Source organism: Phalangium opilio, unplaced genomic scaffold (assembly GCF_054372755.1).
Source record: "Phalangium opilio isolate 3A_F unplaced genomic scaffold, DU_Popi_V2 ptg000352l_1, whole genome shotgun sequence".
Taxonomy (NCBI): Eukaryota; Metazoa; Arthropoda; class Arachnida; order Opiliones; family Phalangiidae; genus Phalangium; species Phalangium opilio.
The window spans coordinates 4,535,361-4,549,117 of NW_028324228.1; the positions used below are offsets into that span (position 1 = coordinate 4,535,361).

General features: G+C 46.7%; 13 non-coding genes and 11 pseudogenes across 13 annotated transcripts; all 24 read left to right on the forward strand.

Annotated features, from left to right (window-relative positions):
* The first annotated feature begins 56 nt into the window (after nucleotides 1-56).
* LOC149606558 (signal recognition particle RNA) lies at nucleotides 57-356 on the forward strand. The gene has a single exon (XR_016377661.1).
* An 89-nt stretch (nucleotides 357-445) lies between these two features.
* Nucleotides 446-745, forward strand: LOC149606559 (signal recognition particle RNA). The gene has a single exon (XR_016377628.1).
* Nucleotides 746-834: 89 nt separating this feature from the next.
* LOC149606560 (signal recognition particle RNA) lies at nucleotides 835-1,109 on the forward strand (annotated as a pseudogene).
* An 89-nt stretch (nucleotides 1,110-1,198) lies between these two features.
* LOC149606561 (signal recognition particle RNA) lies at nucleotides 1,199-1,498 on the forward strand. Its single transcript, XR_016377125.1, has one exon.
* An 89-nt stretch (nucleotides 1,499-1,587) lies between these two features.
* Nucleotides 1,588-1,887, forward strand: LOC149606562 (signal recognition particle RNA). Its single transcript, XR_016377413.1, has one exon.
* An 89-nt stretch (nucleotides 1,888-1,976) lies between these two features.
* On the forward strand, nucleotides 1,977-2,251 carry LOC149606563 (signal recognition particle RNA; annotated as a pseudogene).
* An 89-nt stretch (nucleotides 2,252-2,340) lies between these two features.
* LOC149606564 (signal recognition particle RNA) lies at nucleotides 2,341-2,640 on the forward strand. The gene has a single exon (XR_016377706.1).
* An 89-nt stretch (nucleotides 2,641-2,729) lies between these two features.
* On the forward strand, nucleotides 2,730-3,029 carry LOC149606565 (signal recognition particle RNA). Its single transcript, XR_016377441.1, has one exon.
* An 89-nt stretch (nucleotides 3,030-3,118) lies between these two features.
* Nucleotides 3,119-3,393, forward strand: LOC149606566 (signal recognition particle RNA; annotated as a pseudogene).
* An 89-nt stretch (nucleotides 3,394-3,482) lies between these two features.
* LOC149606567 (signal recognition particle RNA) lies at nucleotides 3,483-3,757 on the forward strand (annotated as a pseudogene).
* Nucleotides 3,758-3,846: 89 nt separating this feature from the next.
* On the forward strand, nucleotides 3,847-4,121 carry LOC149606568 (signal recognition particle RNA; annotated as a pseudogene).
* An 89-nt stretch (nucleotides 4,122-4,210) lies between these two features.
* On the forward strand, nucleotides 4,211-4,510 carry LOC149606569 (signal recognition particle RNA). Its single transcript, XR_016377139.1, has one exon.
* An 89-nt stretch (nucleotides 4,511-4,599) lies between these two features.
* On the forward strand, nucleotides 4,600-4,899 carry LOC149606570 (signal recognition particle RNA). Its single transcript, XR_016377414.1, has one exon.
* Nucleotides 4,900-4,988: 89 nt separating this feature from the next.
* LOC149606571 (signal recognition particle RNA) lies at nucleotides 4,989-5,263 on the forward strand (annotated as a pseudogene).
* Nucleotides 5,264-5,352: 89 nt separating this feature from the next.
* LOC149606572 (signal recognition particle RNA) lies at nucleotides 5,353-5,652 on the forward strand. The gene has a single exon (XR_016377707.1).
* Nucleotides 5,653-5,741: 89 nt separating this feature from the next.
* On the forward strand, nucleotides 5,742-6,041 carry LOC149606573 (signal recognition particle RNA). The gene has a single exon (XR_016377442.1).
* An 89-nt stretch (nucleotides 6,042-6,130) lies between these two features.
* On the forward strand, nucleotides 6,131-6,418 carry LOC149606574 (signal recognition particle RNA). Its single transcript, XR_016377230.1, has one exon.
* A 4,817-nt stretch (nucleotides 6,419-11,235) lies between these two features.
* On the forward strand, nucleotides 11,236-11,510 carry LOC149606575 (signal recognition particle RNA; annotated as a pseudogene).
* An 89-nt stretch (nucleotides 11,511-11,599) lies between these two features.
* LOC149606576 (signal recognition particle RNA) lies at nucleotides 11,600-11,874 on the forward strand (annotated as a pseudogene).
* An 88-nt stretch (nucleotides 11,875-11,962) lies between these two features.
* On the forward strand, nucleotides 11,963-12,262 carry LOC149606577 (signal recognition particle RNA). Its single transcript, XR_016377584.1, has one exon.
* Nucleotides 12,263-12,351: 89 nt separating this feature from the next.
* Nucleotides 12,352-12,651, forward strand: LOC149606578 (signal recognition particle RNA). The gene has a single exon (XR_016377547.1).
* Nucleotides 12,652-12,740: 89 nt separating this feature from the next.
* LOC149606579 (signal recognition particle RNA) lies at nucleotides 12,741-13,015 on the forward strand (annotated as a pseudogene).
* Nucleotides 13,016-13,104: 89 nt separating this feature from the next.
* Nucleotides 13,105-13,379, forward strand: LOC149606580 (signal recognition particle RNA; annotated as a pseudogene).
* Nucleotides 13,380-13,468: 89 nt separating this feature from the next.
* LOC149606581 (signal recognition particle RNA) lies at nucleotides 13,469-13,743 on the forward strand (annotated as a pseudogene).
* The last annotated feature ends 14 nt before the right edge of the window (nucleotides 13,744-13,757 follow it).

Sequence of the window (13,757 nt, forward strand, 5' to 3'; positions counted from 1 at the left end):
CTTCAATGTTGTTATCCTTGCAAAGTTTGAAATATTTTATTCGAGATAACTTTGCAGCTGGGAGTTGTGGCGAGCTCCTGTAATCCAGCCCTTTGGGAGCTAGAATCGATGGACGGTATGAGGTTGGGATTCCTGTAACTCAAGGACTCCTGTAGATCGGACGTCCACGATAAGCTGGGTGTCAATATGGTCGTCTTCAGGTAGCTCATGGACCACCAGGTTGTTCTAAGGTGGGACAAAACGGCTCAGGGCGGTAACGCAGCAGGCAAAAGTTCCCGCATTCGGCAGTGACGGGATAACGTCTGAGAGCGAGCTTCGAGTCACAAAGCAACCAATACGACCGTACACGATTCTTATGTCAGTCTTTACACTTCAGATAGTGATTTTAACTTCAATGTTGTTATCCTTGCAAAGTTTGAAATATTTTATTCGAGATTACTTTGCAGCTGGGAGTTGTGGCGAGCTCCTGTAATCCAGCCCTTTGGAAGCTATAATCGATGGATGGTATGAGGTTGGGATTCCTGTAACTCAAGGACTCCTGTAGATCGGACGTCCACGATAAGCTGGGTGTCAATATGGTCGTCTTCAGGTAGCTCATGGACCACCAGGTTGTTCTAAGGTGGGACAAAACGGCTCAGGGCGGTAACGCAGCAGGCAAAAGTTCCCGCATTCGGCAGTGACGGGATAACGTCTGAGAGCGAGCTTCGAGTCACAACGCAACCAATACGACCGTACACGATTCTTATGTCAGTCTTTACACTTCAGATAGTGATTATAACTTCAATGTTGTTATCCTTTCAAAGTTTGAATTGTTTTATTCGAGGTAACTTTGCAGCTGGGAGTTGTGGCGTTCCCCTGTAATCCAGCCCTTTGGAAGCTAGAATCGATGGACGGTATGAGGTTGGGATTCCTGTAACTCAAGGACTCCTGTAGATCGGACGTCTGCGATAAGCTTGGTGTTAATATGGTCGTCTTCAGGTAACTGATGGACCACCAGGTTGTTCTAAGGAGGGACAAACCGGCTCAGGGCGGTAACGCAGCATTCGGGATAACGTCTGAGAGCGAGCTTCGAGTCACAACGCAACCAATACGACCGTACACGATTCTTATGTCAGTCTTTACACTTCAGATAGTGATTTTAACTTCAATGTTGTTATCCTTTCAAAGTTTGAATTGTTTTATTCGAGGTAACTTTGCAGCTGGGAGTTGTGGCGTTCCCCTGTAATCCAGCCCTATGGAAGCTAGAATCGATGGAAGGTATGAGGTTGGGATTCCTGTAACTCAAGGACTCCTGTAGATCGGACGGCCGCGATAAGCAGGGTGTTAATATGGTCGTCTTCAGGTAATTGATGGACCACCAGGTTGTTTTAAGGAGGGACAAACCGGCTCAGGGCGGTAACGCAGCAGGCAAAAGTTCCCGCATTCGGCAGTGACGGGATAACGTCTGAGAGCAAGCTTCGAGTAACAACGCAACCAATACGACCGTACACGATTCTTATGTCAGTCTTTACACTTCAGATAGTGATTTTAACCTCAATGTTCTTATCCTTGCAAAGTTTGAAATATTTTATTCGAGATAACTTTGCAGCTGGGAGTTGTGGCGAGCTCCTGTAATCCAGCCCTTTGGAAGCTAGAATCGATAGATGGTATGAGGATGGGATTCCTGTGACTCATGGACTCGTGTAGATCGGACGTCCGCGTTAAGCTGGGTGTCAATATGGTCGTCTTCAGGTAACTGATGGACCACCAGGTTGTTCTAAGGAGGGACAAACCGGCTCAGGGCGGTAACGCAGCAGGCAAAAGTTCCCGCATTCGGCAGTGACGGGATAACGTCTGAGAGCAAGCTTCGAGTCACAACGCAACCAATTCGACCGTACACGATTCTTATGTCAGTCTTCACACTTCAGATAGTGATTTTAACTTCAATGTTGTTATCCTTTCAAAGTTTGAATTGTTTTATTCGAGGTAACTTTGCAGCTGGGAGTTGTGGCGTTCCCCTGTAATCCAGCCCTTTGGAAGCTAGAATCGATGGACGGTATGAGGTTGGGATTCCTGTAACTCAAGGACTTGTGTAGATCGGATGTCCGCGATAAGCTGGATGATAATATGGTCGTCTTCAGGTAACTGATGGACCACCAGGTTGTTCTAAGGAGGGACAAACCGGCTCAGGGCGGTAACGCAGCATTCGGGATAACGTCTGAGAGCGAGCTTCGAGTCACAACGCAACCAATACGACCGTACACGATTCTTATGTCAGTCTTTACACTTCAGATAGTGATTTTAACTTCAATGTTGTTATCCTTTCAAAGTTTGAATTGTTTTATTCGAGGTAACTTTGCAGCTGGTAGTTGTGGCGTTCCCCTGTAATCCAGACCTTTGGAAGCTAGAATCGATGGAAGGTATGAGGTTGGGATTCCTGTAACTCAAGGACTCCTGTAGATCGGACGTCCGCGATAAGCAGGGTGTTAATATGGTCGTCTTCAGGTAATTGATGGACCACCAGGTTGTTCTAAGGAGGGACAAACCGGCTCAGGGCGGTAACGCAGCAGGCAAAAGTTCCCGCATTCGGCAGTGACGGGATAACGTCTGAGAGCGAGCTTTGAGTAACAACGCAACCAATACGACCGTACACGATTCTTATGTCAGTCTTTACACTTCAGATAGTGATTTTAACCTCTATGTTCTTATCCTTGCAAAGTTTGAAATATTTTATTCGAGATAACTTTGCAGCTGGGAGTTGTGGCGTGCTCCTGTAATCCAGCCCTTTGGAAGCTAGAATCGATAGATGGTATGAGGTTGGGATTCCTGTGACTCATGGACTCGTGTAGATCGGACATCCGCGTTAAGCTGGGTGTCAATATGGTCGTCTTCAGGTAACTGATGGACCACCAGGTTGTTCTAAGGAGGGACAAACCGGCTCAGGGCGGTAACGCAGCAGGCAAAAGTTCCCGCATTCGGCAGTGACGGGATAACGTCTGAGAGCAAGCTTCGAGTCACAACGCAACCAATACAACCGTACACGATTCTTATGTCAGTCTTCACACTTCAGATAGTGATTTTAACTTCAATGTTGTTATCCTTTCAAAGTTTGAATTGTTTTATTCGAGGTAACTTTGCAGCTGGGAGTTGTGGCGTTCCCCTGTAATCCAGCCCTTTGGAAGCTAGAATCGATGGACGGTATGAGGTTGGGATTCCTGTAACTCAAGGACTTGTGTAGATCGGATGTCCGCGTTAAGCTGGGCGTTAATATGGTCGTCTTCAGGTAACTGATGGACCACCAGGTTGTTCTAAGGAGGGACAAAACGGCTCAGGGCGGTAACGCAGCATTCGGGATAGCGTCTGAGAGCGAGCTTCGAGTCACAACGCAACCAATACGACCGTACACGATTCTTATGTCAGTCTTTACACTTCAGATTGTGATTTTAACTTCAATGTTGTTATCCTTTCAAAGTTTGAATTGTTTTATTCGAGGTAACTTTGAACCTGGGAGTTGTGGCGTTCTTCTGTAATCCAGCCCTTTGGATGCTAGAATTGATGGACGGTATGAGGATGGGATTCCTATAACTCAAGGACTCGTGTAGATCGGACGTCCGCGTTAAGCTGGGCGTCAATATGGTCGTCTTCAGGTAACTGATGGACCACCAGGTTGTTCTAAGGAGGGACAAACCGGCTCAGGGCGGTAACGCAGCATTCGGGATAACGTCTGAGAGCGAGCTTCGAGTCACAACGCAACCAATACGACCGTACACGATTCTTATGTCAGTCTTTACACTTCAGATAGTGATTTTAACTTCAATGTTGTTATCCTTTCAAAGTTTGAATTGTTTTATTCGAGGTAACTTTGCAGCTGGGATTTGTGGCGTTCCCCTGTAATCCAGCCCTTTGGAAGCTAGAATCGATGGACGGTATGAGGTTGGGATTCCTGTAACTCAAGGACTCCTGTAGATCGGACGTCCGCGATAAGCTGGGTGTTAGTATGGTCGTCTTCAGGTAACTGATGGACCACCAGGTTGTTCTAAGGAGGGACAAACCGGCTCAGGGCGGTAACGCAGCATTCGGGATAACGTCTGAGAGCGAGCTTCGAGTCACAACGCAACCAATACGACCGTACACGATTCTTATGTCAGTCTTTACACTTCAGATAGTGATTTTAACTTCAATGTTGTTATCCTTTCAAAGTTTGAATTGTTTTATTCGAGGTAACTTTGCAGCTGGGAGTTGTGGCGTTCCCCTGTAATCCAGCCCTTTGGAAGCTAGAATCGATGGAAGGTATGAGGTTGGGATTCCTGTAACTCAAGGACTCCTGTAGATCGGACGGCCGCGATAAGCAGGGTGTTAATATGGTCGTCTTCAGGTAATTGATGGACCACCAGGTTGTTTTAAGGAGGGACAATCCGGCTCAGGGCGGTAACGCAGCAGGCAAAAGTTCCCGCATTCGGCAGTGACGGGATAACGTCTGAGAGCAAGCTTCGAGTAACAACGCAACCAATACGACCGTACACGATTCTTATGTCAGTCTTTACACTTCAGATAGTGATTTTAACCTCAATGTTCTTATCCTTGCAAAGTTTGAAATATTTTATTCGAGATAACTTTGCAGCTGGGAGTTGTGGCGAGCTCCTGTAATCCAGCCCTTTGGAAGCTAGAATCGATAGATGGTATGAGGATGGGATTCCTGTGACTCATGGACTCGTGTAGATCGGACGTCCGCGTTAAGCTGGGTGTCAATATGGTCGTCTTCAGGTAACTGATGGACCACCAGGTTGTTCTAAGGAGGGACAAACCGGCTCAGGGCGGTAACGCAGCAGGCAAAAGTTCCCGCATTCGGCAGTGACGGGATAACGTCTGAGAGCAAGCTTCGAGTCACAACGCAACCAATTCGACCGTACACGATTCTTATGTCAGTCTTCACACTTCAGATAGTGATTTTAACTTCAATGTTGTTATCCTTTCAAAGTTTGAATTGTTTTATTCGAGGTAACTTTGCAGCTGGGAGTTGTGGCGTTCCCCTGTAATCCAGCCCTTTGGAAGCTAGAATCGATGGACGGTATGAGGTTGGGATTCCTGTAACTCAAGGACTTGTGTAGATCGGATGTCCGCGATTAGCTGGATGATAATATGGTCGTCTTCAGGTAACTGATGGACCACCAGGTTGTTCTAAGGAGGGACAAACCGGCTCAGGGCGGTAACGCAGCATTCGGGATAACGTCTGAGAGCGAGCTTCGAGTCACAACGCAACCAATACGACCGTACACGATTCTTATGTCAGTCTTTACACTTCAGATAGTGATTTTAACTTCAATGTTGTTATCCTTTCAAAGTTTGAATTGTTTTATTCGAGGTAACTTTGCAGCTGGTAGTTGTGGCGTTCCCCTGTAATCCAGACCTTTGGAAGCTAGAATCGATGGAAGGTATGAGGTTGGGATTCCTGTAACTCAAGGACTCCTGTAGATCGGACGTCCGCGATAAGCAGGGTGTTAATATGGTCGTCTTCAGGTAATTGATGGACCACCAGGTTGTTCTAAGGAGGGACAAACCGGCTCAGGGCGGTAACGCAGCAGGCAAAAGTTCCCGCATTCGGCAGTGACGGGATAACGTCTGAGAGCGAGCTTTGAGTAACAACGCAACCAATACGACCGTACACGATTCTTATGTCAGTCTTTACACTTCAGATAGTGAATTTAACCTCTATGTTCTTATCCTTGCAAAGTTTGAAATATTTTATTCGAGATAACTTTGCAGCTGGGAGTTGTGGCGTGCTCCTGTAATCCAGCCCTTTGGAAGCTAGAATCGATAGATGGTATGAGGTTGGGATTCCTGTGACTCATGGACTCGTGTAGATCGGACATCCGCGTTAAGCTGGGTGTCAATATGGTCGTCTTCAGGTAACTGATGGACCACCAGGTTGTTCTAAGGAGGGACAAACCGGCTCAGGGCGGTAACGCAGCAGGCAAAAGTTCCCGCATTCGGCAGTGACGGGATAACGTCTGAGAGCAAGCTTCGAGTCACAACGCAACCAATACAACCGTACACGATTCTTATGTCAGTCTTCACACTTCAGATAGTGATTTTAACTTCAATGTTGTTATCCTTTCAAAGTTTGAATTGTTTTATTCGAGGTAACTTTGCAGCTGGGAGTTGTGGCGTTCCCCTGTAATCCAGCCCTTTGGAAGCTAGAATCGATGGACGGTATGAGGTTGGGATTCCTGTAACTCAAGGACTTGTGTAGATCGGATGTCCGCGTTAAGCTGGGCGTTAATATGGTCGTCTTCAGGTAACTGATGGACCACCAGGTTGTTCTAAGGAGGGACAAAACGGCTCAGGGCGGTAACGCAGTGTTGTGTTTACAACAAGTAACGATAACCCGACTTGGTATACGATTAAAATAGTTTATTACATAAATTATGGTCGTTGATTTACATCATTAAAAGATAGCTAACATGATAGAGTGATACCGGGATACTGACTTGATTAGATATTGTGGCTATAGCTTATATACTTCATAGTAGGTCAATAATAGATTAGATAACAATAATAGGTCAGATTAGGGTAATGTTTTTTATGCGAACACGACATCACTTTCTCCTTTTTTTTTTTTTTTTTTTTTTATGTGCCTAATTTTTCAACGGGTTTGCGTTGTCGCGTTGATCGTCGAGGTGCGTCTTTCGGAGCTTCTGTGATTGGCGATGTCGGCCGGGTTGCGTCCTTGGATGAGAGCGAGGTTTCTGGACCAGGTGCGTTACTTGTTATCTGCGATGATATAGGGAACCAGTCGTCTTCAAGGCACGTAAGTGTCGGAGGTTTTGATGCCCTTGATCTGTCTCCTGGTGTGGCGTGCCGCTTTCTAAGTTGATTCTGATGTTTGCGAAGAGTTAGATGGCCACTGGTCACTTGGTACATCATTTTGCCTATTCGTCTGTCAATTACGCCGGGAATCCATTTTGGACCACGATGGTAGTTTCGTATAAACACAGGATCTGCGACTTGGAATTCGGATGGATTTGTGACGTGTCTCTCTATGTCTTTACGTTGGTTGCGTGGGTGACAAAGATCTAAGCATGTGACGATGTTTCTCCCAAGCATGAGTTCGGCAGGTGACTTTCCGCCTTTTAGAGGTGTACGTCTATAGCGCATCAGGATGCGAGCAAGTCTCTGCTCTAGTGGACCTTTGGAGAAGGTTTTCAGGCCCTCACCAAGTGTGTCGATAGCGTCATTACTGCCTCCAGACAGTTTCTTTAGCGATCCCTTTATGGTTCGAACGGTTCTCTCGGCCTGGCCGTTTGATTGCGGATGGTACGGTGCGATTGTCATGTGCGTGATTCCGTTGTTGGATGCGAATTCCTTGAATCGATCACTGGTAAAGCATGTGGCATTGTCCGTTATTAGCGTGGTCATGATGCCGAAACGGGCCATTTTACTTCTTAGTGCTCTGATGACTGTTTCCGTTGAAGCTGAAGCTACTATGTCCACTTCGATCCATTTTGTGTAAGAGTCCACAGTGATCAGTAACAGTTTGCCTTCCACTGGACCAGCGAAGTCGCAATGAACTCTTTTCCACGGTTCCGCAGGATCTGGCCATGGCGAAAACTTTTTCGGGGGTTCTGGTGCGTGGGATCTACATGTAGTGCACTGCTCGCTGACTTCCTTGATATCTTCGTCTATCCCTGGCCACCAACATAAGGACCGTGCCAGAGATTTCATGCGAACGATGCCTTCGTGGGTTTCATGGAGTTGCTGTAGCATTTGCGTTCGGAGATTTTCCGGTATGACTACCCTCTGTCCTATCATGAGTACGCCTTGCATAGTCGAGAGTTCGTCACGTCGGGTATAGTAAGGCTTCATTTCCGCAGCTTCTTTGTCGTGACGATTCCATCCGTTCATTACGTTGTCGAGAATTCTTAGTAGTAGTGGATCGTTTTCTGTTTCTCTTCTTATAGTTGCAGTGGTTGTAGGACTGCTGTCAATTCTCTCCGTCAAAAGAACGTATTCCGTTGGCAATGGTGGTTCCGTGTGTTGTACCGGTAAGGGTAGGCGACTCAACGCGTCGGCGTTTCCATGTAATGTCCCTTTCTTGTATTCGATGTGATAGTCGTAAGCTGATAGTACTAGCGCCCATCTTTGTAATCTGGCTGCGGACATCTGTGGTATCGGTTTATTTTCCGAGAGAAGGCTGACCAGAGGTTGATGGTCGGTAAGTAGAGTAAAGCGTCGCCCCAGTAGGTAATCGCGAAACTTGGTGACTCCATATATCAGCGCCAATGCCTCTTTCTCAAGTTGCGAGTAGTTCTTTTCAGCTGGCGAGAGCGTGCGTGAGGCAAACGAGATTGGACGTTCCTCCCCTTCGATGTTGTGCGAGATGACGACCCCTATTCCGACAGGTGATGCGTCAGCGGCGAGTCGTATCTCCTTGGTTTGGTCGAAATGTACTAAGAGATTTGATTCGGTCAGCAGCTTCTTGGCTTTCTCAAAGGTTTGACTTTCTTCGGTCTCCCATTTCCAGCAAGAGGCTTTTTCCAGTAGGCGATATAGTGGTGTAAGTTGAGTGGAATAGTTTGGGATGAACTTGGCATAGTAGTTTAGTAAGCCCAAGAACGCTCTCAGTTGCTCTACGTTCGTCGGCTCCGGAGCTTCGGAAATGGCTTTTAACTTCGTTGTTTGAGGATGGAGTCCTTCTCCGTCCAAATGGTACCCCAAGAAGTCGATGGAACTTTTTGCAAACTGGCATTTCTCGCGACGAAGTTTGAGGTTCGCGTCTTCGAAAACTTGCAGCAGCGAATCCAGTCTCTTCAGGTGGTCTTTATTGTCTTGTCCTCCTAGCAAGATGTCGTCTTGAAACGGTATAACGCCCGGTTGATTCCTCAGCAGAGCCTCCATATGCTTTTGGAACACCGCGGATGCGGACGAGATTCCATATGGTAAGTAATTGTATTGAAACAATCCTTTCTGTGTATTTATGACCACTAAGTCCTTTGACTCGTCGTCTAGCTCCAATTGGCTGTATGCTTCTCGCATGTCGAGTCTTGTGAATATCTTACATCCGGCCAGTTTAGCGAAAATATCCTCAGCTCTTGGAAGCGGATACTTTTCGGTTTCGACTTGCTGGTTCGCTGTCAACTTGAAATCACCGCATATTCTGACTTCTCCGTTGGCTTTCATGACAGGAACAATGGGAGCTGCTGACTGGGCATATGGTATTGGCGATATTATGCCGGCCTCCTTCAGACGTTGTAGCTCCGCGTCGATTTTATCGGTGTAAGCATATGGTACTGTTCGGGCTTTAAAGAATCTGGGCTCGATTCCGGACTTCCGGTGGAGATGGACTTTCACATTTTTCAGACATCCTTTCTGCTCCTTGTCAAAAACGGCGTTATGTTTGCTTAGAATGGCTGAGAGAGTTTCGTCGTAACTTGCGATATGAGATACTGCGTCAACTTGAGGTAGAACAGCATCTTGCAGAATTGGTAGCGACGATGACACCCATGATCTTCCACAGAGTGTGGGTCCTCTTCCATTATATATGATGATCGGCAGCTTTTCCGTGTGAGCTTTGTATTTCACGATCACTTGTGTGACGCCTTGTACTTCAATCTGATGTCCGGAGAAGGATTTGAGCCGTATGTCGCATTTCTTGATGGCTTCTTTCTTGATAATTGCGACAGCATCGTGACTTGAGATCAGTGAGACGGCGGATCCTGTGTCGACCTCCATGGTGGTCTCGACATCGTTGATTTGACAGCGTATTTTATAAGGTTTGGGCAGTTCTCCGCCTTCTACTCGTGCTGGTATATGGTAGACGTCTTCGTCTTTGAGTTTGATGGGTACTGTGGCAGCAGATAGCGCGAAGACTTCGTACTCCGGTTGATCATCATCATTCTCAGCTACGTAGTGCGTTCTTTGATCGTTCTTTTTCTGTAGTCTGCTTCGACATGCTCTGGCAATGTGGCCTTTCCTGTCACAGGAGTGACATGTGGACTCCTTGAACGGACATGTGGCAGGAACATGATCTTGACTACCGCAGCGTGAGCATGTTGCTGTCTGAGTTTGGTCTCGCCGTGATTGATGAATAGGTTTCGACCACGCTTGGCTCTTAGTCTGATGTTTGCTATTTCTAGCTGGGCGTCTTCTCTTCGAGAGTACCGAGACTGCTTGTACTTTTTCGGATGGCTCTTGATTCGGTTGTCCTTTCATGGCGTGGACGTTCTGCATGGCTTGCTCCATGGCCTGCGCTATTGACATGGCCTTGGCGAGTGTTAAGTTGTCTTCAGCCAGTAGCCTTTTCTGCAAGGAATCGTCTCTACATCCACAGACAAGTCGATCTCTCAGCATATTGTCCAGAGATTCTGCGTAATTGCAGAATTCGCTCATCCGTTTAAGTTCTGACACGTACTTAGCTATGGTTTCGCCTTGCTTGCGATCCCTGGTGTTGAACTTGAAGCGCTCGACTATCTCCGACGGTATGGGATTGAAATATCCTGTCAGTGCTGCGACTAGGTCGGCATACCCTTTGTCAGTCGGCTTGTCGGGTCCCACGATGTTTCTAAGAGTAGCGTATGTTGCCGGGCCAATTACGGTCAACAGTGTAGCTTTCTTCCTGGCGTCATCAGTTATCTCGTTGGCAATGAAGTATTGTTCAAGTCTTTCGGCGTACAGAGTCCATGAATCTGTTTCCTCATCGAAAGGACTATAGTGAGCGGTGACTGACATGATTTTCCGTCTGTCGTCCTTGCAGCTAGCTGACAATCTTCTGATCGGCCTTCGTATGGATACTGTGATGGCAGTGTAGAAACTCGCGGTACTTTATCGTTCAATTGTATCTCGCCTCCGTCGCCATTTTGTTGTGTTTACAACAAGTAACGATAACCCGACTTGGTATACGATTAAAATAGTTTATTACATAAATTATGGTCGTTGATTTACATCATTAAAAGATAGCTAACATGATAGAGTGATACCGGGATACTGACTTGATTAGATATTGTGGCTATAGCTTATATACTTCATAGTAGGTCAATAATAGATTAGATAACAATAATAGGTCAGATTAGGGTAATGTTTTTTATGCGAACACGACACGCAGCATTCGGGATAGCGTCTGAGAGCGAGCTTCGAGTCACAACGCAACCAATACGACCGTACACGATTCTTATGTCAGTCTTTACACTTCAGATTGTGATTTTAACTTCAATGTTGTTATCCTTTCAAAGTTTGAATTGTTTTATTCGAGGTAACTTTGAACCTGGGAGTTGTGGCGTTCCCCTGTAATCCAGCCCTTTGGATGCTAGAATCGATGGACGGTATGAGGATGGGATTCCTATAACTCAAGGACTCGTGTAGATCGGACGTCCGCGTTAAGCTGGGCGTCAATATGGTCGTCTTCAGGTAACTGATGGACCACCAGGTTGTTCTAAGGAGGGACAAACCGGCTCAGGGCGGTAACGCAGCATTCGGGATAACGTCTGAGAGCGAGCTTCGAGTCACAACGCAACCAATACGACCGTACACGATTCTTATGTCAGTCTTTACACTTCAGATAGTGATTTTAACTTCAATGTTGTTATCCTTTCAAAGTTTGAATTGTTTTATTCGAGGTAACTTTGCAGCTGATATTTGTGGCGTTCCCCTGTAATCCAGCCCTTTGGAAGCTAGAATCGATGGACGGTATGAGGTTGGGATTCCTGTAACTCAAGGACTCCTGTAGATCGGACGTCCGCGATAAGCTGGGTGTTAGTATGGTCGTCTTCAGGTAACTGATGGACCACCAGGTTGTTCTAAGGAGGGACAAACCGGCTCAGGGCGGTAACGCAGCATTCGGGATAACGTCTGAGAGCGAGCTTCGAGTCGCAACGCAACCAATACGACCGTACACGATTCTTATGTCAGTCTTTACACTTCAGATAGTGATTTTAACTTCAATGTTGTTATCCCTCAAAGTTTGAATTGTTTTATTCGAGGTAACTTTGCAGCTGGGAGTTGTGGCGTTCCCCTGTAATCCAGCCCTTTGGAAGCTAGAATCGATGGAAGGTATGAGGTTGGGATTCCTGTAACTCAAGGACTCGTGTAGATCGGACGTCCGCGATAAGCTGGGTGTTAATATGGTCGTCTTCATGTAACTGATGGACCACCAGGTTGTTCTAAGGAGGGACAAACCGGCTCAGGGCGGTAACGCAGCAGGCAAAAGTTCCCGCATTCGGCAGTGACGGGATAACGTCTGAGAGCGAGCTTCGAGTCACAACGCAACCAATACGACCGTACACGATTCTTATGTCAGTCTTTACACTTCAGATAGTGATTTTAACCTCAATGTTCTTATCCTTGCAAAGTTTGAAATATTTTATTCGAGATAACTTTGCAGCTGGGAGTTGTGGCGTGCTCCTGTAATCCAGCCCTTTAGAAGCTAGAATCGATGGATGGTATGAGGTTGGGATTCCTGTGACTTATGGACTCGTGTAGATCGGACGTCCGCGTTAAGCTGGGTGTCAATGTGGTCGTCTTCAGGTAACTGATGGACCACCAGGTTGTTCTAAGGAGGGACAAACCGGTTCAGGGCGGTAACGCAGCAGGCAAAAGTTCCCGCATTCGGCAGTGACGGGATAACGTCTGAGAGCAAGCTTCGAGTCACAACGCAACCAATACGACCGTACACGATTCTTATGTCAGTCTTCACACTTCAGATAGTGATTTTAACTTCAATGTTGTTATCCTTTCAAAGTTTGAATTGTTTTATTCGAGGTAACTTTGCAGCTGGGAGTTGTGGCGTTCCCCTGTAATCCAGCCCTTTGGAAGCTAGAATCGATGGACGGTATGAGGTTGGGATTCCTGTAACTCAAGGACTTGTGTAGATCGGACGTTCGCGTTAAGCTGGGCGTTAATATGGTCGTCTTCAGGTAACTGATGGACCACCAGGTTGTTCTAAGGAGGGACAAAACGGCTCAGGGCGGTAACACAGCATTCGGGATAGCGTCTGAGAGCGAGCTTCGAGTCACAACGCAACCAATACGACCGTACACGATTCTTATGTCAGTCTTTACACTTCAGATAGTGATTTTAACTTCAATGTTGTTATCCTTTCAAAGTTTGAATTGTTTTATTCGAGGTAACTTTGCAGCTGGGAGTTGTGGCGTTCCCCTGTAATCCAGCCCTTTGGAAGCTAGAATCGACGGAAGGTATGAGGTTGGGATTCCTGTAACTCAAGGACTTGTGTAGTTCGGATGTCCGCGTTAAGCTGGGCGTTAATATGGTCGTCTTCAGGTAACTGATGGACCACCAGGTTGTTCTAAGGAGGGACAAAACGGCTCAGGGCGGTAACGCAGCATTCGGGATAGCGTCTGAGAGCGAGCTTCGAGTGACAACGCAACCAATACGACCGTACACGATTCTTATGTCAGTCTTTACACTTCAGATAGTGATTTTAACTTCAATGTTGTTATCCTTTCAAAGTTTGAATTGTTTTATTCGAGCTAACTTTGCAGCTGGGAGTTGTGGCGTTCCCCTGTAATCCAGCCCTTTGGAAGCTAGAATCGATGGACGGAATGAGGTTGGGATTCCTGTAACTCAAGGACTTGTGTAGATCGGACGTCCGCAATAAGCTGGGTGTTAGTATGGTCGTCTTCAGGTAACTGATGGACCACCAGGTTGTTCTAAGGAGTGACAAACCGGCTCAGAGCGGTAACGCAGCATTCGGGATAACGTCTGAGAGCGAGCTTCGAGTCGCAACTTAACCAATACGACCGTACACGATTCTTATGTCAGTCTTTACA